The sequence below is a fragment of the Vulpes lagopus genome, chromosome 3, assembly GCF_018345385.1.
Source record: "Vulpes lagopus strain Blue_001 chromosome 3, ASM1834538v1, whole genome shotgun sequence".
Lineage (NCBI taxonomy): Eukaryota > Metazoa > Chordata > Mammalia > Carnivora > Canidae > Vulpes > Vulpes lagopus.
The window spans coordinates 63257201-63279911 of record NC_054826.1 but is presented as its reverse complement, the minus strand read 5'-3'; the positions used below and the strand labels follow the sequence as shown (position 1 = coordinate 63279911).

The following is a 22711-nucleotide window of genomic DNA, read 5'->3' as shown; positions in this document are numbered from 1 at the left end:
ATTCTTTAGCCATTATTTTTTAGAAACCAGCTTTGTTCAGACATCCTTTCTCTAATTTGCTTCACTTTTGATCTTTGATAAAACCAGCTGCAATTTTGTTTCATTAACAAACTTAACTGTTTAACAGATGTTTGTTTTGGCTTGATTGTGTCCTTTCTATTAGAAACAGCATAACATACATAGAAACCATGCTGGGCCTTTTCCTGTCTGTAGCTAGACAGGCGTTTCAGAAGAACAACTTAATTTTATTTACAAGTTCAATTTTTGTTCCTCTGTACTATTATGGTAGGTATACAAACATTTTAGCTCTTGTTCCCCCTGTCAGGGAGGTCTTTTGTTCTTAATCCTCCATCTGTTAGTCCAGTACCCTCTCCCCTCCCCCCCCTTTTTTTAGCATTGCAAAATCTTACCATGCAGGGGAAAAAAGGTATTGCAGAAGAGGTAATTGAGATATCAGTGACTCTTCTACAGTTCATGGGAGGGAATGGGACTAGCCTGGTGAATTTAGATAATTTCTTCCATCTTCTTTGATGTCAGTAAGCTGCCATATGGACAGCAATGAGGCCTACAGGAAGGAGGTGAGCTCTGGTCTGGGCTGCCTGGGATACTCAGAGTGATGTGGGCTGGGAGCCAGAGGCAGGCAGCACTTGAATGTTTCTGTGGTAGTTTCTGATGTAGCCAGTCCTGATTTTTGCCCATGGTGTACTACCATGCTGTGACTCTCTCAGATCATAAGTGGGAATGATGAAATTCAAGAAATAGAATATGAGGTAAGAGAAACAATCGTAAGCAGAGAATGCTCAGACTCAAAGCCAGTGTTAAGGACATCGAATGATGATTCCTGTTTGATACTTGATCACCTTGTTTCCAAAACTGTTTTTTTTTTTTTTTTAAATATCATATAGAAGCTTCTATCTGATATCAAAACTCAACCCTACCTATTGAGCCCTGAGATGTGAGTAACTGCAGAACACAGTCTGCTCATGGAAGAGTGTGGACTGTTTGAAGAACATAAGCTATTCCAGTTAGGCTGTAAGCAGCTTGCTAGGAGACTGGGAAAGGTAGGAGTGAAGGGAACCAGGAAGGTATTTCCCCCTTAACTTTGTAACTTGTGAAATTGCAATATTTCAAAAAGTTGAAAGAGTAATACAGTAAGCACTGTATATCTTTCACTTAGATTCACCACTTGTTAACATTTGTTCTTTCTCTCGCTCTTAAGTTGTGTGTATACAAATATGTACATAGTCATAATTTCTGGCTGAACTATTTGAAAATAAATGACAGACATCATAACATCTTAATACCATAACGTCTGCCATTATAACATCTTGATATCATAATATTGTCATCATAATAATTTTATGGAACATTTTCCTATACAATCACAATACTATTATTTCATGTAAGAAATTCAGCAGTGAAACAAGAGTATTATATTTTCCCAAGTGGTCCCAAAGTTTCATTAATAACTTTTGTTTTTGATCTGGGATCCAGTTAAGGATTTGCATTGCAGGATGCTTGGATGGCTCAGCGGTTGAGCATCTGGCTTTGGCTCAGGGCATGATTCCAGAGTCCTGGGATCGAGTCCTGCATCAGGCTTCCTACATGGAGCCTGCTTCTCTCTCTCCCTATGTCTCTGCCTCTTTCTCTCTGTGTCTCTCATGAATAAATAAATAAAACCTTAAAAAAAAAAAAGGATTGTGCATTGCATTTGATTGTTATATCTTTAATAGAGAACAGTTTTCCCTCTTTTTTTTTTTGCTTTTTTACATCAGTGGCTTTTTTGGTATTTTTAAATTTTCTTACAGTTTTAAAAAATTTATTATTATTTGAGTATAAGTGTCACATAATACATCGGCGACATTTCTTTTTAAAAATAATTTATTTATTTATTTATTTATTTATTTATTTATTTATTTATGAGAGAGAGCAGGAGCAGGGGGTGGGGGAGAGGGAGAAGCAGGCTCCTCGCTAAGCAGGGAGCCCGATGTGGGGCTTGATCCCAGGACCCTGAAATCATGACCTGAGCTGAAGGCAGACGCTCAGCCAACTGAGCCACCCAGGCACCCCCAGTCGGTGACATTTTTGATAATTCCAGGCTAATTGTCTTATGGGATGTCTTATAATTAGTGTTTATCTGATTGTGTCCTCACGATCAGATTCAAGGTTAATAATTTTGGCAAGAATACTATTTGGGTGGTGTCATGTCAGGAGATACATCCTTTTAAATTGTCTCATTACTGGTGGTGTTTATTTTTTATTTTATTTTATTTTATTTTTTACTGGTGGTGTTTATTTGATCAGTTGGCTAAGGTACTGGTAGATCTATTAGTTTTGTATTTTTGCTCTAATGAATTACCACAAACTTAGTGGCTTAAAACAATGCAAATTTATTGTCTTAACAATTCTGTAGGTCAAAAGTCCAGAGTGGGTCTCACTGAGTTAAAAAAAAGTGTGGGCAGGGGAACCTGTAGAGGAGAATGTGTTTCCTCCCTCATCTTTTCCAGCTTCCGTGTGCTGCCTGCATTCCTTGGCTCTGGCCATCCCCTTCATCTTCAGAACCTGCAGCATGGCGTCTCTCAGACCATTTCTCCATAGTTAGATCTCTCTCTGAACACAGCCTGAACAGCTTTTAAAGGATTCATGTGATTAGATTGGGGCCATTTAGATAATCCAGGATAATCTCCCCATCTCAAAGTCCTTAACTTAATCCTGCCTGTTAGGGTCATTTTGCCATATAAGGTGACAGATTCACAGGTTCTTGGTATTAGGAAGTGGACACCAGTTGGGGGGTGGGTGATGCTGGTGCATTAATCTGCCCACCAGACAGTGGTTTCAGTATTCTCACCTAAATTAGTTTTTACATTGGAGGTTGTGAATTTTGAAAGGTGTGGTGGCAATGATGTAACATGGGTCTATAAGTCTGTTTAGAAAAGAATGAATCACAGTTTATGGGGTTAATGCTAGCTGTAGGCTGGGAGTGAAGAGGCTTGAGCTCTAGGTCTGATAGTACCTCCTGAATCATTTCCATAAGAACAGGAACAGGGGCTGCCTCCTGCTTCTACTTAGTGTTTCTTGACTCAAAAGTCAAACTGAAGGATGAATTTGGCAGTAATAGCTCGAGAGTTTTTAACAATAGGAGTTTGGACATCCAAAATGTTCCCTGAGAAGTGCATTTAAAGTTGTAGAGAAGGGTCTTTCTTTAACTGCCCACAGAGTGCATGAAAAAAATATATGAGACACTTAATAAGATAGGCTTTTTGGTGACATTTTAAATACTGTCATCAGAAGAACTTTACGTCTGTAAATTTTAATCCTTAATTAGAAAACTAAATAGGCTGAAAAACTGACTTACTTGGATAAGACCAGCATCATATTTATTATAATGTTATATCAATTGTATCTCAATTTTCCCAATAAAGTTGGGGAAAAAAATACACAGGTGGATATATATTATATTCTTTCAGTTCTTAGTAAAAACTCAGAAAAGATAAATATCAAGATTCACAAAGGCAGTTAACCTCAAGGATTCTTTTCTTTCATTTCACAGTGTTTTAGTAGAATCTTCCATAGTAGCTGCACTTAGTTGGAATGTTTTGGAAATACTGACTGTTCCAATTTTTAAAGAATAACTGTTTAGTTATCAGCCTGTAAATGTGCTTTCTAGAGCTGATAAAAAAAGATGATCCTCTCATCTGATGAGCTCTGACCCTCTGTAAACCTTCCAACTTACCTCATTTTCCACCAGCTATTGAAATATAACGAGATGCCAACAATTACATCCTCACAAAGCATTTATACCAACTTATAAAATTACTTCTTTATTGGAAAATTGTGTAATATCTTGATTTCAATTTAGTATGGCATGTTGGTTAGCAATAAATCTTACTGGTGTATGAATACAATCCTGCAGGCAGTTTGCAGAACATTGATCAAGTGCAAATTGTATATATTTTTCTAGCTTCTGAAAATTTCAGAGCAAAATGAAATAAATAGATATCACCAAGACCACCACTTTTTAGGTCGTTTTTAATCTGACATAGTAGAACCTTCCATGTATCTTGCAGGAAGTGCCGTGACTCTCCTAAAATTCATTATTTGTGTTTTTGACTATTTTTAAGTTCCCCATTTTGTCTGTGATGTCAACAGAAGCCAAAGAACGTGGCTAAAACGTTTACCTTGTAAAGTGTGCATAATAAACAGTTCATATTAGATTTGAAGGCTCTATGGAAAACATGCAGAAGATATTAATATTAAACAGTGCTTACTGTGTACCAGATAACATTCAAAGTATTTATTATATACAAAATAATATTATATGAACTCTGAGAAATAAGTACTGTTATTGATGGAATTTTGCAGATGAAGGAACATGCTAGAGAAGGTACCTTTCCTAAGAGTACAAAGGAAGTGTTGGAGCTGATGTTTTAATCCTGGCACACAGGTTTGAGTATAGCCACATCATCACTTTCTAGGTGTCTCATTTATTTGGATGAAATCAACTCGTATCTATAGAATTTTAAAATATAAAGCACTGTACCAGGCACTATAGGAGTTATAAAATATAAACGATATTCAAACGGTAATCATGATTATCAGTTGAAACCTGCCAGGACATGCAGCTATATGATTCCTTCGCAAATTACCAGTGGGTAGTGTTCATTTTCAGAGTGATTGAGGTTTTTTTTTATAGGAATGTATAATAACCACCAACGTTTCTGTATTGTTTACTGTGAGGCAGGTACTATGTAAAGTGCTTTAAATACAGTTAAGTTACCTATGAGGTGGTACTTCTTTTCATCCTTAGTTTACGAAGGGAGGAATTGAGGCATGTGGGGTAAAAGACTTGCCCAAGGTCACAGAGCTGTTGTGTAGTAGAGCTAGGATTCAAACTAAAGCGTCTTGGCTTTATAGTCTGTATACTTAACCACTATGCAATACTGCCTCTTATTTACCTCATGAAGAAAAACTTCTTTTAAAGATATTGAAGAGTTACATGGATTCTAATAAACTTGGACTTCTAAGTCCCTTTTAGTGTTTATAATAGTCATTGAGAAAACTTAAATTTTTTTTAAATTTTTATTTATTTATTCATGAAAGACAGAGAGAGAGAGAGGCAGATACACAGGCAGAGGGGGAAGTAGGCTCCATGCAGGGAACCCAATGTGGGACTCATCCCAGGTCTCCAGGATCACACACTGAGCCAAAGGCGGTGCTAAACCACTGAGCCACCCGGGCTGCCCTTAAAATTTATAGTATAACATCACATACTACATTTGGCTTTCCCCAAATGATGTTCTGAGGTAGAATGAAGTACTCTTTTTTTAAGATGTTCATGATGCTAATAATGTTCTGAGTTTTTTTTTTTTTATTGGAGTTCAATTTGCCAACATATAGCATAACACCCAGTGCTCATCCTGTCAACTGCCCACCTCAGTGCCTGTCACTCAGTCATCCCATCCCCCCTCCCCTAATGTTCTGAGATTTATTTATTTATTTTTCCTTTTAAAGATTTTATTTATTCATTTGAGAGAGAGAGAGAGAGCACAAGCATGGGGAGAGGCGGAGGGAGAGGGAGAAGCAGACAGATTCTCTGCTGAGCAGGGAGCCAGGCATGGGGCTCAATCCCAGGACCCTGGGATCATGAGCTGAGCCAAAGGCAGATGCTCAACCAACTGAGCCCCTCTTCTGAGATTTAAAACTCCTGAGAAGTTCTGAAATTTAATTTGCTTGACCCTCAAGTTTCCCAAGATGATTTGATATGCACCACCCCCTTCTCTTCACAATAGCCGTTCACTTATCTAGACATCTTTGCATTTGGTTAAACTAGAATTTGGATTGTGCCAAAGTAAAGGTTATATGACTAATCTCTTTTCCTTATTTTTTTCCCAAATACACATCCCAAAGGAAATCATTGATTAATTAAAGTTGTAGTTTATGGCTCAGAATAGAAAACCGAAAAGCATCACATTCATTTCTTGTCTACCATGAATTAATTCAGTAAAACTATTGTATGATAATTTAACTGAGGAATAAGGTTTTAGAATTGCAGGTGAACTTTTAAGATCACCAACTTCATGTATTGTTTTTAAAGATTTATTTATCCATTTTAGAGAGCATCTAGGGGGTAAGGGCAGAAGGAGAGGGAGAGAGTCCCAAGCAGATTCTGTGCTGAGTGCAGAGCCCAATCTGGGGCTTGATCCCCTGACCTCAAGATCACAACCTGAAGCTAAACCAAGAGATGGATGCTCAACCAACTGCACCAGCCAGGTGCCCCCAAGTTTATGTGTTTTAAGGTAAGGTCCAAGGTCTATTTTCAGGGGGTTGTGAACCTCTGAAATTTTATGCAAATTGTTGGGCTTTTATGCTTATGAGTATTTTTCTGGAATTTCTCCCTCTCCCCTCCTTCAACAAATCATTTGACTTAGGCCAGTGGTTCTCAGACTTTGCTGTACATTTGAATCATCTTTGGAACATTTAAAAATTCTGAAGCTCAGATCGTACCCCACACCTGCTGAATCAATGTTGAACATGGGAGCCAGGCATTAGAACTTCTTAAAGTTCCAGATAAGGGAGCCTGGTGGTTAAACATCTGCCTTCGGCTCAGGTCATGATTCCAGAGTCTAGCATCAGACTTCCTACTCATTGGGGAGCCTGCTCCTCTCTCCTGCTTGTGCTCTTACCTGCATGTGCTCTCTCCCTCTTTCTCGCAGGAAAAAAAAACAGCTTCAGATAATGCCAACATGCAGCAGAAGTTTGGGAATTGCTGCCTGAGGCTAACTTTCTTTTATAGATGTGCAAGAGTCAGGTGATTGAGGAAACAGCCTCCACGTGTTAATTGGGTGAGGCCCTGGTTTCTGCTGAAAGGGATCTTTTTTTTTTTTTTTTTTTTTTAAAGATTTTATTTATTTATTCATGAGAGACACAGAGAGAGACAGAAACACAGAGGGAGAAGCAGGCTCCCTGCGGGGAGCCCGATGCGGGATTTGATCCCAGGGCCAGGATCATGCCCTGAGCCGAAGGCAGACGCCCAATGGCTGAGCCACCCAGGAGTCCCTGAAAGGGATCTTAAAAGATCATTCTGAAAAAAGAGGCTCTGGAAGTTCAGATCCTGACTGTTCTGCTGGCCAAGTCCAGTCTATGTCTCAGTTTCCTCAGCTGACAAATTGAGATAAAACAGATGAATGGGGGTGGCTTGCTCCAACTGCATGGCCCTCAGATGGCAAGGTAGTGAGCTTTTCCTGGGCCATGATAGGTTGTGGAGGGGCCAGCAGCAGGGCTTCTGCTTTGGGGGCCGGGTGGGGGGAGTGTGAATAGATGTCTGTATCACCTTCTAATAAAGACCTTCTTTCCTTTTGGACACTTGCTCTAGTTACAGAGGCTAGGGGTGGCTAAAATCTACATTTCTGTAGATCTACTTCCCCACTTCTTGTTATTTAAATAGTCTGAAAAAGAGTGTATTTTTGTAACGTGTTCACTGTTCAGACTTTTGAAAAATACAGAAAGGTTTGGGGGTGATACACCAGACTGTAGATTTTTTTGTTTGTTTGTTTTTTGTAGATTTTACCCCATAGATAACTACTGTTAAAAACTTTTTATGTTCTTCCAGTCTTTTTTTTCCTATGTGTATGTATTATATTTAAATAAAAAGAGGAATACATTAGCTATATAATATTATATGTTGCTTTCGACATTTAAAATCTATTGTGAGGCTTTTTCTGTATTGTTGATTATCCTTTGCAGTGTGACTTTAAATGGCTGGAAGTATCTCCTGTGACTTTGTTTTTCAACATACAGGATGTTCCTATTTTGCCCTCACAGATAATATTGCTACTAAAAAATTGTGTATACGGAGGTAATTCTTTCCCGTAGGAGAGATTATTGGAGGAACTATACTGGGGCGTAAACATGAATTCATTTTCTAAGACCTTTGGAACATATTGTCACAAAGGAGGTAGAGTGAGCATCCACTTGGCTTCCTAGTAGAGGAAGAGTGAACCCCTGTTATTTTCCTTTGCGTTTCTTTGATTATGAATAACTTGAACATGTTTAATGTTTAATGGTCATTGTTCAATAACTGTAGTGTGATTATCTCCTCATCCTTCTTCGTGTACCCTGGAGGCAATCATCTTCAACTCTTTGAACCATATTTACTCATTTTCTTCTGGAAGGTAGAGTTCTGTATTAAACAGCATTCTTACATCCTGTTTCTTAAATTTCAACTTTAGACATTTTCTACTGACTTCTTGCCAAACAAAAATAAGAATAAAGGTCTCTTACATGCATAGTCCCTTCCCTTTCCCATTGCATCTGTGTTAAACCTTTATTTTTGCTTACGTCAGTATTTGTATATAGTGTTTATATTTTTATAAGTATGCAAATATTATTCTGGCGGAGCTATGAAGTGTACTGTATGCTATTCTCAATTTTTGTGATTTTTCTTGGTTATTTTTAGAATGTTCTTCTCTGTCCTGGGTTCAGAGAAGGCATTTACTAATATGTCCTTTTGTTTTTTTTGGATTGTGGTTAGTAGTGTTCTACTTAAGTTATTAAAATAGCCTGTAATTTTTCTTTTGGTAAAATGGTGTAAGGATCTGTTTTTTGTATGTTTGCTTTAATAGCAAACTGATTGTTTCAATATCATATATTGTAATTCTTACTTTTCCCACTAATTTATGGTGCCTTTAGAAAATCATATAGTAGAATGAGAAATCCAGAAATCTCTTACTACAGTTTTGCTTTTGCCCTTAAAATTTTAATTAAAGTAACTTTCCAACTTTTATTTCTTTTTTTTTTTCCTTCCAACTTTTATTTCACTTAACCTTATTTAACCTGTGGAGCTCTCTGTCTCTGCTTTTACTTTGGAATGTAGGAGAAGAGGGAGGAAGCAAGATGCAAGTGGCCTCCATGATACAGTATTCCCATTTCCAAAGATTTATGGAACATATTTATTGAAATCATTTTTTTTTTAAGATTTTATTTATTCGTGATAGACACAGAGAGAGAGGTAGAGACACAGGCAGAGGGAGAAGCAGGCCATATGCAGGGAGCCTGACGTGGGACTCGATCCCTGGTCTCCAGGATCAGGCCCTGGGCTGAAGGTGGCGCTAAACCGCTGAGCCACCCAGGCTGCCCCCCTTGAAATCATTTGCCCCTAAAAGGGGTACTGGAGGGTCTTTAGCTAGCCCTGTATGTCAGCCAGCCTGTTTCACTAACTTCTTATGATCATTTTGTGAACCTGAGGGTTCTGAAAAGGGTTTATTTTAGCTGATTAGCTCTTGGCTTTAGTGATGTAAAAGTGCATTTGTCAGAGATCCTTGCTGTATTAAATCTGACACAGTTGGTAGGGAATGGGTTTCTTGTTGGGCATGCCTTGAGCTGTTGCCTGTCAGACTCTGGCCCCTACCCTGCCACCTGACCTTACCAGTTACTTCCCTCTCATTCAGTGTTGCTCAACGCTTTACACTGGACTGTACATTTTCTAAATTGACTTTTTTTTTTTTTTGGCTGGGTACAGTATACTTTATTGATGGTACATGACAAGGTAGGGTTCCCCAAGCCCCTCTCCTTCCTCAGGGTCTAGGATGTAAATTGGAGGTCAGGAGATTCTCAGTGTGTTGGGGGATTAAGTTGGGGCACGACTCCCCAGCAGCTGAGGGACTCTCTCTTCCTCTTGTTCTTGCTGGGGACTTTTTTTTTTTTTAATACTGGTTTCTAATTTCATTCAGTGTGGTCAGAGAGCATAGTTTGTATGATTTCAGTCCTTTTTCATTGATTGAAGTTTTCTTTATGGCTTAACCTGTGTTCTATCCTGAAAAATGTTCCAAGTGCACGTGAAAAGGTGTATTCTCCTGTTGTTGACTGTGAGATGTCTGTTAGATCTAGTTCTTTGTAGTGCTATTCAAGACTTATGTTTGTTGATCTTCTGCTTGATTATTATTGAAAGTATAATATTGAATTGCCTGTTCTTTCAATATTGTCATTTTTTCTTAACCTATTTTGAGACCCTGTTGTGCCTATTTTATAATTGCTATGTTTTTTTCATTTATTGACCCTTTCATAATTATATAATGTCCTTTTTTTCTAGTAACAACTTTTTTTAAAAAAAGATTTATTTGAGAGAGAGAGAGAGAGTGAGCGAGCTGGGAGGGGCAGCTGGGAGAGGGAAAGAGACTCTCAAACAAGACTCTACACTGAGTGTAGAACCTGACGTGGAACTCAGTCTCATGATTCTGAGATGATGGCCTGAGCCAAAACCAGCAGTCAGACTAGACTTAACTGACTGCACCACCCACGCACCCGTCTAGTAACAACTTGTATGTTGAAGTCCATTTTCTGATATTAACGTAGCCATTACTGTTTGCATGATATATTGTTTTCCATGATGTTAATGAATACTAGTGATAGTGAATATGCTTTGGGGGAATACTTCAGTATCTCTCTATTAAACATGATGCTGGCTTATGTATTTGCTATGTTAATGAAGTTTACCAGGTGTGGATTTTTAATTTTATCAAATATCTTTCCACGTTTTATGGAGATATGATTTTTCTCCTTTAATCTTTAATGTGACTAATCATAATAACCAGTTTCCAAATATTTAACTATCCTTGCTTTCTGAGTATGAATCCCACATGTTCATGGTGTATTATTAGCTTAATAAGTAACAGTCCTTTGGTAAATTTTCCTGGCATATTCTAAAATTTCAGTCTTAATAAATATACCCCTAACATTTTATAAACATATGTCTAATGAGTAAAGAAGTGTTCTTATTAGTAAGCTTGTTCCCTGTTGCCAATCCTTTTGTTAGCTTATATTAGAGGACCAGATTGTGTGTGTGCATGTGTATGTGCATGGGCACTTTTGTGTGTGTGTGTGTGTGTGTGTGTGTGTGTGTGAGAGAGAGAGAGAGAGAGAGAGAGAGAGAGAGGCAGGAGGAGGAGAAAGGGAGAAGGGAAGGAGGAGAAAAGAATACATTATACAAGAGAGATAAAACACTATCCTGGGTTTTAGAAGCTGTGATGTAATGCATGATATATCCAAATCTTGCTGGAACTTATTAAATAATTACATAGTTTCTTATTAAATAATTTAAACTAAATATTTTTTACCATTAAATTAAAGCCTAATATATTTAATGGGTGATAATACTGGAGATATATATGTGGCAACATAGTATGATTGAAAGTATGTGCACATTTTAATTTAAAATTTGCAGTTTTTGACTTAGGAAGTTATATAAGTAATACTTAATGTCAAATTTTACCATCTAAAGTAAAAAGTTGTTCTTCATTGGCCTTGCATGTTCTTCCCCTAAAACAGCCTTCCAGAGATAGCCACAGTTAATGATTTGTATTTAAGCACTTATAAAGCAGTTGTAAATAAATATATATAGATTTGCATATGTATTTTAACAAAAAATAGGTTCATAATTTTGGTGGTTCTTTTGTTTTTTTGAAAATTTTTTTTTAGGTATATAAGAAATGTAAGAGTATATTCTTCTTGGGAAAGTTCTAGTGATAGAAAGAAAACAGTGGCCTATACAAACTCTCTGAGTTTCAGTCATCTCATCTGTAAACTAGGAATAAAAAAATATTCTTCATGGAGCTGTCAATTAGGATTTAATGAGATAATGAATTTAAACCCCTAACACAATGTCTGTTTAATAAAAGAGATGAACTAGTTATTTTGAACATGTATCATATTTTACAGGGCCTTCAATGTAGACAGTGTATGATCTGACAATGATCTTTTGACTTACTTTTGTCTTCTTTGAAGGCCCTCTAAAAAAGAGATCTTACATATTTTCCTTCATAGCTTTGTGTGCTATCAGCATGAGTTTAATAGCAGAGGTCTTTTTTTCTTGTTAATTATTTACATTATTCCTTCCCTCATTCCTCTCAAGCCATTAATCAGTTCATTGTTTTCAAACCAAAATGTGCCTCCTTCACAGTTTTTGCCAGTTTCATGCACTATCTGTATTAATTATATTTTAAATATATATATTTTAAGATTTTATTTATTTATTCATGAAAGAGAGAGAGGCAGAGACATAGGCAGAAGGAGAAGCAGGCTCCCTGCAGTGAGCCTGATGTAGGACTCGATCCCAGGACCCCCTGGATCATGACCTAAGCCAAAGACAGGTACTCAACCACTGAGCCACCCAGGCGGCCTATATTCTTAATATTTTCTTTCAGATTGCCCCACTAAACAAATGAAATGCTATGCATGAACCTTGGTTTCCGTATCAGGTATTGGGAGATAATTAGGGAATTTAAATTTGGGCCAGGTATTAGGGGAAATTAAGGCATTAATGTTCTTTGTATGATAATGGCATTTTGGTTATCTGAGATCATGTCCTTACAAGTTAGGATATGCCTTCTGAAATACCTAATGGTGAAGTGTCATGCTGATGTAACTAACTTTTAAATGGTTCAACAACCATAAGAACGGTGTGTGTCTGCAAATACATATGTATGAGTATAGATACAGATCTGAATAAAGATATGAGGCAAAAATGTTAATTGGTGAATCTAGATGAAGTGTATACAAGCATTGATTGTATTACTTCAACTTTTCTGTAGGCTTGAAATATTTTCAAAATGTAAATTTGGAAAAATAAATGTAATGAGAATACTTATTAAAATTAAATTGCCTCACTTTCTTTAATAGATCTACTGAAAAAGGAAACTTTGTTATTACCATAAGTAGAAAACAAGCATTCCTTGTCATAAATAGAAGGTAACTGTAAAAGTCACTTTCAAAAGTTTTATTAAAATGTGGCTGGATACTTTTATCTGCCAAGGCTCTGAGCCTGGGGCTTGCTCTCTCAAAGGAACATTAGCAAACATTATAGAGGTGTTAAAGACATATTAGCACCAAACTGAGACTTTCTCCATAACTTAATGAGAGAGTATGAAAGAAAATTGAAAAGGAAACAGCTTTTATCACTCTGTGTGATTCAGGTCACCTCAAAGCATCACCATACTTGGGAAATACTGCCTCCATTGATATAAGTGTAGTGTGTTAGGAAGAAAATAAACTTCTATATTGAATTCTGTTTATAATGCTCTTCTTGTGTTGGATCATCATCATTATTATTTGGTAGTTCTGATCACTACAGATGCATGTTTAGCTGAATGGTATCCTGGCTGAAGGCAGATGTCAGGTTTTTCAGTCTAAATTGTCACTGTTTTTTTGCTCTGAAGTTGCTCTTGTGGTTGGGGTTTTGCTGGGTTTTTTTCTTTTTCTTTCTTTTCTTTCCTGCTATATTGTTCCTGCTGTTATTTGGAAGCCACTAGGTTGCTCTGCCTCTTGAACAATGAAAGGATCCAGATCGAGTCTGCCTCACATTTTGTTATCCTAGTATAAGACTCAATTGAATAAAACATATTACCCATCTGGCCTGGAAATCTCAGTGGCACTCAAAATAACTTACTAACAAGTTGTTGGATCATGATATCTTGATTTTCTGAAAGTTCAGCTTCTTTTTAGCTGTTGCTAAGAGAGAAATTTCATTGACATGAGGGACACGAGGACATGTCTGCACGCTGCCAGTTGTTTTATAGGCATTTGGCTCTGCCGCCTTGCAGATGGTTAGACTCTGGGTGGTGGGTAAATGTGTGCTGATTATCTTATTGAATTAAGGTAACCTTTTGTCGTTCATTGAATTCTGCAGACCAGTTGGTCAGTGAGCAGCTGCTCTGTGTGGCTTGGTTTGAGTTTTGAAGTACACAAAGACCATCTTAAAGGGTGGTCAGTCTAATCCAGGTATTCAACAAAGCAATAGTGAAAGCCTTCTTCTCTTTTGACACTGTTTTCTGTTCTGATGGAAGCGAATGAACAAAAACGTTTTTACTTTTTGCTCAATTAACTAAATGATTAAAGCAATGGTTTTTTGAGTATTTGGCTGAATGCTTCAGAATTTTTTTTAACTAATGTTTTAAGTTGAAGAAAATATCCTAATTGATGTTAGAAGCATTCTAATTTAATGGCAGAGTCTATGTTTGCAGATGCATGATAGACTGATTGGAATTGTTGTTTTTTAAGTTTATTTTCACAAATAGTCTGGAAACTAAAGCAGCCTCAGTGATGTCATTTCTTGGCAAATTCCAGCTTTGTAAATCAAAGCCATTTTTTATATGGATTCCATCTCAATTTCTGGAAACTGTTTCAAGAGGCTTCTTCTATTTTCTTTCTTTTTCCCCCCCCCCAACTCTACCCTCAGTGTGGGGCTCGAACTCATGACCCCAAGATCAAGAGTTGCATGCTCTACTGACTCAGCTGCCCCAGGAGGCTTCATTTTTAATAAAGATGTTCTTAATTGTTTTTAGTAAATGGCTGAAATGTTGTGGCTCATTTCTTTAGGAAGATTTTTTTCTTGGAGACTGATCTTTTTGGTTTTATTCTGGGTACAGTGTAGCTGTCCTCAGAAAAAAATGAATGTAGTTACTCATTGATTTACTTATTGTCAGAGAGAAATCATTTAATATGATTAGTGATAAGCCATCTGATTTCTCTAGTTTGCTCATCTGTTGGGCCTGGGAGATTTTTGATTCAGAGCCCACTTTTTTATTTGGATTGATATGCTAGTAATGGCCATAATGCCTACCAACATTTGTAAGCACATATTCTGTGCTAGGCACTGGACTAAGCCCCTTACATATGTTCTTTCTTCTATACTCACAACAACTTTATGGGGCAGGTTTTATTTTTTTTATTTTTATTTTTATTTTTTTATTATTTATTTATGATAGTGAGAGAGAGACAGAGAGAGAGAGAGAGAGGCAGAGACACAGGCAGAGGGAGAAGCAGGCTCCATGCACCGGGAGCCCGATGTGGGATTCGATCCCGGGTCTCCAGGAACGCGCCCTGGGCCAAAGGCAGGCGCCAAACCGCTGCGCCACCCAGGGATCCCCTGGGGCAGGTTTTATTAGCTCCATCTTAGAGATGAGAAAACAGTCTCCCAGGAAGGGTAAGTAACTTGTCCAGTATCACACAGCTAATTAGAGCCAGGGCCATATTGGAGTCCAAGGCTTTTAGCTTCCAAGGCTCATATTCTGTTCTGCCCTGCTGTTGTTTTACAGATTGATTTATTGATTTGAGAGAGAGAGAGAGAGAGAGCACAGAGGGAGTGGGCAGAAGGAGAGAGAGAATCTCGAGCAACTCCCCACTAAGCAAGGACCCTGACTGACACAGGGCTTGATCTCAGGACCCTGAAGTCATGACCTGAGCCAAAAACAAGAGTTGGACACTCAACTGACTGAGCCACCTAGGCACCCCTACCCTGCTGTTGTTTTCATGAAGATCAGTCTTATTACTGAGCCAGTTTTTTGGTCAAGCTTAAAGGCAAACTAAAAATTCTCTTATAGGGTTTCAGGTTCTTATGTCAATGCTTTTCATAATTATGGTAAAAATAATGGAACAACATTAAAAACTTTTTTGGAGTATGAACATTGTCCATAATCTTAGCACTCCAATACAACTATTTTGTTTTGGTTTTCTTTTCTGCATTTGTCTATGTGCATGTCCTTTTCCATAATTATAATCAAGGCATATCTGCAATTGCCTTTTTTGCTTTTGAAAAAAACTATAATTTCATAAATATTTTCCATTTTAATTTATTTCTAAAGTTTATTTAAGTAATCTACACCCCACATGGGGCTCAAACTCACAACCCTGAGATCAGGAGTCACATGCTCTTCCAACTAAGCCACCCAGGCACACCAATATTTTCCATTTTAAACGTCATCTTTTAAAAAGGCTTTTAAACCTCCTAATCTTTTGAACCTCCCATCTAAATGAGGTCTCTTTAGTAATTCCAAGAAAGTGCTCTGTACTTCTTATTAGCCTTTTTACTGTCTATAATTATGTATTTGTCTAGTTACATTTTAACTTCAGTTGTCCTTTCTAGATGAAAAAGATCCACAAACACAGGGAACTTATCTCTTTGCTTACCTCTGTTGAATGAGTGCAAGTAGTTCTATTATTTATTAGCTAAAATTAGGTTTTCGTTTGTCTCTTAACTGCAGCACAGAAATACACAATCTGTCCAGAAACTATTGGACAGATTTTCACTAAACTTGGAGGGCTTTTGGAGAGTGTGTTTAGGATGATCAGGAGACATGTGTCATATGTTTTCTGATCCTGTGTTAGAGGTAACAAAGACGTTTTAATGTGAGACCTTAATTGAAAGTCCTAAGGGCAGGTTATTGGAATGGCAGACCTTGGTTTGCATTTACAGTTGAAAGCTTCTCACTTGGGCTACTCTGTATCTTGATCTAGGATGAGCAGCAGCAAGAATCTATTTAATGATGACCAGTGGGTCTCCCTATCAGATAACAGCTGATTTGAAATAGATACATTTGATCTCTTCATTTTCATTTTGCTTGTTAGAACTTAAATTGTATACTGAAAGAGCTTACTTTAATTGCTATTTCCTGCGAAACACTTTTATGAGCTAATGAAACAAATTAAACAATTGCAAGTGTTTGTACTACAAAAGACATTAGGATTTGTCATTATTTGAGACTAGAATTTGGTTGAAAGAAGAGATGGTGTTACATGTAACCCTGTGGGGTATGTAGTGGTTATTAGGAAGGTCTAAAATAAATCAGATGCTTGAGGTGTGTGAGAAAGCCAACTGCCTGATATTAGAAAAATCTTACTAGAATAATGTGTACCTAACTGCGGATGGAAAAAAAAAAGAATCAAATTAAAACAAAAGTCACATTTAATATCTGACATTTTAAAACATAGTTTTGAATTGAGGGGGTGGAAGATCAGCCTTTGAGCTGTTGGAGAGCAAATGGAAACAGGAGTTAATTTCAGTCACTTAATTTCATTTCAATTCTGCAAGCTTTGTTCCTCTGTACCCTCTGCCGCCAGGGCCTGCTTGTTTCTTCTGGAAGCTTACCCTTCTCCTGCCCCCTTGGATTCTTCTACAGACCTTCCTGTCTCCTTCTTACTGTTCCATGTCATGATCTGCGTAGCAGATGTCTGTGCGTGGCTGTGTGTGTGTCAGGCCGAGGCCAGAACCAGCGGCTTGAGAAGAATAGTACCACTAATGTTAATTAGCACGGTACAGAGCATAATATCCTAGCAGCCTTTTTGCCTCTTCTTCTGCTGCTGCTTTTTCTCTTTTAATTGAAGCATAATTGGCATACAACATTATATTAGTTTCAGGTGTTCAACGTAATGTTGGGATATTTGTATATATTGTGAAATGGTCACCACAGCAATCCGGTTAGCCTCTGTCCCTATGTGTAGTTTTACAGAATATCCTTTTCTTGTGGTGAGCACTTTTTCACCTCTTCTTGGACAGTCTCCCTGCCATTAGGAATTTCTCCTCCTCTGAACCCTTGTAGCATTGTGATCTCTATTGTCTGTCTTCCTCATTGCTACTATCTGTAACTCCTCAGTTCTGCGGGCCTTGACGTTCTAGACTAGTTGTAAGCTCCCTGGAGATGGATGGGGATTATGTCTTTTTAAAATTTTATTTTTTAAGTTTTCAAAAGTTTTAATTTTAATCATTGATGCTTATCATAACAAGTGCACTCCTTCATCCCTATCACCTGTTTCACCCATCTCTCCCACCCACCTCCTCTCTGGTAACTGTCAGTTTTGTACAGTAGAGTCTGTTTCTTGGTTTGTCTGTCTGCCTCTCTCTTTTTTCCCTTTCACTCATTTGTTTCTTAAATTCCACACGAGTGAAATCATATGGTATTTATCTTTCTCTGACTTACTTCACTTAGTAAAATATTTTCTAGCTCCATCCATGTTGTTGCAAATGGCAAGGTTTCATTCTTTCTTATGGCTAAATAATATTCACAATATCACTTCTTTATCCATTCACCAATTGATGGACACTTAAGCCGCTTCCATATCTTGGCTGTTGTAAATAATGCTGCTATAAACATAGGAGTCCTTATATCTCTTTGAATTGGTGTTTTTGTATTATCAGTGTTTTTGTGTAGGATGATTGCTCAGTAAAAGGGTAGTTCTATTTTTAATTTTCTGAGGAACTTCCATACTGTTTTCTAGAGTGGCTGCACCAATTTGTGCATTCCTACCATCGGTACAAGAAGGTTCCTTTTTCACCACATTCTTGCCAACACCTGTTACTTCTTATCTTTGATTTTAGCCATTCTGACAGGAGTGAGGTGGTATCTCATAGTTTTGATTTGCATTCTCTGATGGTAAGTGATGCTGGGTATCTTTCCATGTGTCTGTGGGGCCATCTTCCTTGGAGAAATGTCTGTTCATGTGTTCTACCCAATTTTTAATTGGATCATTTTGAGGGTGGGTGTGTTGAATTCCATCAGTTCTTTATATATTTTGGATAGTAATACTTTATCTGATGTGTCATTTGCAAATATCTTCTCCCATTCGGTAGCCTGTCTTTTAGTTCTGTTGATTGTTTCCTTCTCTGTGCAGAAGCTTTTTATTTTGATGAAGTGCCGGTTTTTGTTTTTGTTTTTGCTTCCTTTGCCTCAGAAAACATATCTAGAAAAAAGTTGCTACAGCTGATGTCAGAGATGGTACTACCTTACTACAATGGAGTAAGAAAGTGGTCCAGTTTCATTCTTTTGCCTGTAGTCTTCCAGTTTTTTCCCAACACTTTGTGTTAAAGAGACTTTTTGCCATTGGATATTCTTTCCTGCTTTGTTGAAGGTTAATTGACCATATAATTGTGAGTTTATTTCTGGGTTTTCTCTAGTGTTCCATTGGCTTATGTGTCTGTTTTTGTGCCAGTACCATACTATTTTGATTACTACACCTTTGTAATGTAATTTGAAGTCCAGAATTGAGATGCCTCCGGCTTTTCTTTTCCAAGATTGCTCTGGGTGTCTAGGGTCTTTTGTGGTTCCATGCAAATTTTAGGATCGTTTGTCCTAGTTCTGTGAAAAATGCCATTGGTATTTTTGATGGGTATCACATTAAATCTATAAATTGGTAGTATGGACATATTTATGGACATATGGACATATGGAAATATGGACATATGGTAGTATGGACATATTTAACAATATTTGTTCTTTCAGCTAATGGGATTTCTTTGTGTCATCTTCAGTTTCTTTCATCACTGTTTTATAGTTTTCAGAGTAGAGGTCTTTTACTTCTTTGGTTAGGTCTGTTCCTAGGTATTGTTATTTTTGGTGCAGTTGTAAATGGGTTTGTTTCCTTTCTTTTTTTTTAAAGATTTTATTTACTTATTCATGAGAGAGAGAGAGAGAGAGAGAGAGAGGCAGAGACACAGGCAGAGGGAGAAGCAGGCTCCATGCAGGGAGCCCAACGCAGGGCTCGATTCTGGGTTCCTGGGATCATGCCCTGGATCGAAGGCAGATGCTCAACCACTGAGCCACCCAGGGGTCCCCCAGATTTGTTTTCTTAATTTCTCTTTGTGCTGCTTCATTATTGGTATATAGAAATGCAACAGATTTCTACAGATTGCTTTTGTAACCTGTGATTTGACTGAATTTGTTTATTAGCTCTAGCAGTGTTTTGGTGGAGTCTTTCAGGTTTTCTGTATCATGTCATCTGCAAATAGTGAAAGTTTTACTTCTTTACCAATTTGTTTTTTTTTTTAATTTTTTTTAAAATTTTATTTATTTATGATAGGCACACAGTGAGAGAGAGAGAAGCAGAGACATAGGCAGAGGGAGAAGCAGGCTCCACGCACCGGGAGCCCGACGTGGGATTCGATCCCGGGTCTCCAGGATCGCGCCCTGGGCCAAAGGCAGGCGCCAAACCGCTGCGCCACCCAGGGATCCCTTCTTTACCAATTTGAATGCCTTTTATTTCTTTCTTTCTTTTTTTTTTTTTTTTTTTGTCTGATTGCTGAGGCTAGGACTTCTAGTATGCTGTTGAATAAATGTGTTGATAGTGGACATCCTTGTCTTATTCCTGACCTTAGAGGTAAAGTTCTTAGTTTTTCCCAATTAAGGATGATGTTAGCTGTGGGTTTTTCATATATGGCTTTTATTATGTTGAGGTATGTTCCGTTTAAACCTACTTTGTTGAGGATTTTTTATGAGTGGATGTTGTACTTTGTCAAATGCTTTTTCTGCAGATAGAGACTATGTCTTAAACTTAATTTTTATCATCCATGCTGCCTATCACAGGGGCATACTTGATTCAATTTTTAAAAAAAATTATGGAATATCAGAGTTGAAAGAGACCTTACAAGCCGTGTAGCTGAACCCATGCTTGAATCCCTTCTGCACAATCCTCACAAATGATCATGTTGCTTCTGCTGAAATGTTGCGTTGGGAGCCCATGTGCCCAGAAGGAGCTTTTGTCTTTAGGGTATATTATTGTTTACTTGTGTATTTGGAGCTGCTCTCTGCCCTGGGTCCAAATAGAGCTAAATAGGAGGGAGAAGGGAAGTACTGAGTATCTAGACTGCCAGATACAATCATGGACTTTTTGTTGTTGTTATTGATTGGTTGCTTGTTTGTGTTTTTGTTTTTTGTTTTAGTTTTTTATTATAATTCCAGATAGTTAATATACAGTATTGTATCAGTTTCAGATGTGCAGTATAGTGATTCCAACAATTCTATACATTACCCAGTGCTCATTATGAGAGGTGTTTAGGTGGTTCTTTTTTTTTTGAGAGCGAGGGAGAGAGAAATCACACGTGCATACTCAGGGGCCAGGGGGAGGGCAGAGGGAGAGAATTTTTTTTTAAAGATTTTATGTATGTATTTATTTATCTATCTATATCTATCTATCTATCTATCTATCTATCTATCTATCTATCTATCTATCTAAAAGATAGAGAGAGGGATCCCTGGGTGGCGCAGCGGTTTAGCGCCTGCCTTTGGCCCGGGGCGCGATTCTGGAGACTCGGGATCGAGTCCCATGTCGGGCACCCGGTGCATGGAGCCTGTTTCTCCCTCTGCCTGTGTCTCTGCCTCTCTCTCTGTGTGACTATCATAAATAAATAAAACAATAAAAAAAAATTAAAAAAATAAAAGAGAGAGAGAGAGAGAGAGGCAGAGACATAGGCAGAGGGAGGAGAAGCAGGCTCCATGCAGGGAGCCTGATGTGGGACTCGATCCCAGGATTCCGGGATCATGCCTGGAGCTGGAGTCAGATGCTCAACCATTGAGCTACCCAGGCATCCCAGGGAGAGAGAATCTTTAGCAGGCTCCACCTTAGCGTGGAGCCGGACTCACAGCCCCGAGGCCATGAGCTGAAATGCAGAATCAGATGCATAACCGATTGAGCCACCCAAGCGCTCCAGTAATAAAGGATTATTTACTGCTGCCTGGTTATATGCCATAATTTACTTCCTCCTCACTTCTGTTCAGAAGCCTATTTTCCTTTTAGGTTTAAAGGGCCTGCCACTCACTGTCTTGTAGCACCCTCTCCTCTCAAATGGGCTGAGGAATGGACATTATCCTCACTGAACATCTGAGGAGATTGAGGTCCAGAGAGTTAGGGTCAGACATTGAGGGGTCCCACCTCATCTTCTGACTGCAGAGCCAGACCTTTCTTTATACCACTGTGGGCTTTCCTTTCAAGTTGAGGATGTGTATCTTTCCAGCACTGTACAACTCCTTGTTCTGGTCTGCTAAACCATTAGGGTGAGAGTTAATGGTGAATGCTTCCCAGGTGTGACTGCATACTGTACTGTCCTTGTGGGAGAGAAGGGGTTTTACTAACTTGCACCTATCAGCATGCAGCCTTACCCAGTGATGTCATTTACATGGCCACTTCTTTTTTTTTTTTTTTTTATTTTTAGCAGTTTATTTATTAATTCTTTCCTCTATTCATTCAAAAATATTTATTGAATGCATACTCTGAGCCAAGCACTGTTCTCAGAGACATCCCTCCTCTCATAGAATTTTTATTCTACTGGGACAGGTGACAATAAGCAAATAAACCAAGAAGGTGATCACAGACTGTGTTAAGTGACATGAAGGAAATCACGAGCCAGCTGGAAGAGAAAAACCAAGAAGTGAGGCTGTACACATCATGCTCTGGAAAGTTCCCGAGGAGAGATGAAAGGATGAGAAGGGGTCAGCTGTGGGAAGAGCTGACGAGCTCAGGGAGGGAAGGCTTCAGTACTTGTGTTTGAGGAAGTAAAAAGCATCTCATGTAGCTAAAGCAGAGAGACCCATGGCAGGGCAGCAGAGAGTTTAAAGCTGGCGAACAATACAATCCGGTTTGTGTTTTTAACATCACTGAGAGATGTGACAATTAAGTGAAACGTGTGTTTCTGGAGTGTGTGTGTGTAGGAAAGTTGATTTAAAAGACAGAATTAGGATAAATGGCAGAATTTGACTATGCACCGTAATAGCATCATATCAACGTTACATTTTCTGAATTTGATAGTCCATTGTGGTTATGAAGAGAATGCCCTTATTCTTAAGAGGGGTGAAGGTTCATGATCTTTGCAGCTTATCTCAAATGGTTCAGAATAAAAAGGAAGAATCAAAGGTGGCAAATTGTTAAGGGCATATGTGCATTTATTGTAATCTTCTTGCAACTTTTCTGTAGGGTTGAAAGTTTTTCAAAATAAAACTTTAAAGGTCACTGAGGCTGCTGTGTGTGGGAGAAGTTATGGGGGCGGGAGAGGCAGTCCTGCCGGCAGGAGGACACTAGGAGGATGGCCATGCACTGGTGTCGCAGTGGAGAGGGAGATGGGAGGACAGATTGGAAATGTGTTGTGGAGGTGGAACCGTCGGAGCTTGCTAATGGATTG

General features: G+C 38.3%; 1 protein-coding gene across 5 annotated transcripts in view; it reads left to right on the top strand.

Annotated features, from left to right (window-relative positions):
* Window positions 1–22711, top strand: part of KAT6B (lysine acetyltransferase 6B) — a 187789-nt gene that overhangs the window by 21898 nt on the left and 143180 nt on the right. The window lies entirely within an intron of this gene.